Raw genomic sequence first — 1324 nt, 5'->3', positions numbered from 1 at the left:
TGAGGGTTATGGCCTTACATTCTTCCCTTGCAATAGCCTTGGCAGCATGAGAAACGCTTGTCCCAGGGGTTTGCTTAGACAAGTACGCAATTTGATTTTCTAGCTTCTGGATGGCAGCTCCTTGGTTTTGCAGGTTAGAATTTACTTCTTCCTTAAAAGCTTTCAATTCGGTTATGTCTTGACTCATGGTTGCAAGCATTCCTTCTATCCTGTTTAATTGATCTTGAAATTGTTGGTTCGGATTAGGTTGAGTAGGTTGATTATTTTGGCCATGATATGGTGGTTGAGAGTAAGTGTTTTGTGTGGCTTGGTATGATCTTTGGTTGGAGTTTTGGTATATGGACTTGTTATGTTGGTTTTGCTGGTTTCCCCACCCAAAGTTTGGGTGATTTTTCCAGCCTGGGTTGTAAGTGTTGGAATGTGGATCATATGGTTGCCTTTGTTGATTTCCTACATAATTAGCCTCTTCCCAATCACCTCCTTCAGTACTTTCTTCCTCTTGATCTTGTGTGTGTATTGCAGCCACTTGTTTTGTTTCTAATTTCCTGGTGAGCTCTGCTAGTTGCTTGGCAAACACCTTGTTTTGGGCTAGAATTGTATCAACATGGTTCAGCTCCATGACTCCCTTAGTGTTGTGTCTCTCTGATGCATAGTAGTACTCATTCTCAGCCACTGTCTCAATCACTTCAATGGCTTCTTCCACAGTCTTTTTCCTGTTCAATGAACCTCCTGATGAATGGTCTACAGCCTTCCTTGATTCATAAGACAGTCCATCATAGAAAATATGCAATTGCACCCAGTCATGGAACATGTCTGGTGGGCATTTCCTTGTCAAATCCTTGAATCTCTCCCATGCCTCGTAGAGAGTTTCACCATCTTGTTGTCTAAAAGTCTGAACCTCAGATCGAAGCCTATTGACCTTTTGTGGGGGGTAGAAACGTGCCAGAAACTTGCTTTCCACCTCGTCCCAGGTTGTTAGGCTCCCCCTTGGGAATGATTCCAGCCACTTAGCTGCCTTGTCCCTAAGTGAAAATGGGAACAAAAGCAGTTTATAGGCATCTTCCTGGACTCCATTGGACTTCACAGTGTCGCAAATTCTCAGGAATTTTGTGAGATGTTGGTTTGGGTCTTCATTAGCACTTCCACCAAATGAACAATGATTCTCCACAAGTGATATTAGCTGTGGTTTGAGCTCAAAATTGTTGGCCTGAATGGGTGGTTTCTGGATGCTGCTACCACAATTCCCAGAGGTTGGGTTTATGTATGAACTAAGAACCCTCCTCTCAGGAATGGCATTATTTCCATCAGCTCTCTCATGGTTGTG

General features: G+C 43.2%; 1 non-coding gene across 1 annotated transcript; it reads left to right on the top strand.

The window, feature by feature from the left end:
- The first annotated feature begins 809 nt into the window (after positions 1 to 809).
- On the top strand, positions 810 to 913 carry LOC148555558 (small nucleolar RNA R71). The gene has a single exon (XR_015886387.1). It is a non-coding gene; the product is annotated as a small nucleolar RNA R71 (small nucleolar RNA).
- The last annotated feature ends 411 nt before the right edge of the window (positions 914 to 1324 follow it).

The sequence above is a fragment of the Arachis ipaensis genome, chromosome B6 (assembly GCF_059453495.1).
Source record: "Arachis ipaensis isolate K30076 ecotype BB chromosome B6, ASM5945349v1, whole genome shotgun sequence".
NCBI classification, from domain to species: Eukaryota; Viridiplantae; Streptophyta; class Magnoliopsida; order Fabales; family Fabaceae; genus Arachis; species Arachis ipaensis.
The sequence above is the reverse complement of the archived record's forward strand: the minus strand, read 5'-3'. Positions and strand labels throughout refer to the sequence as shown.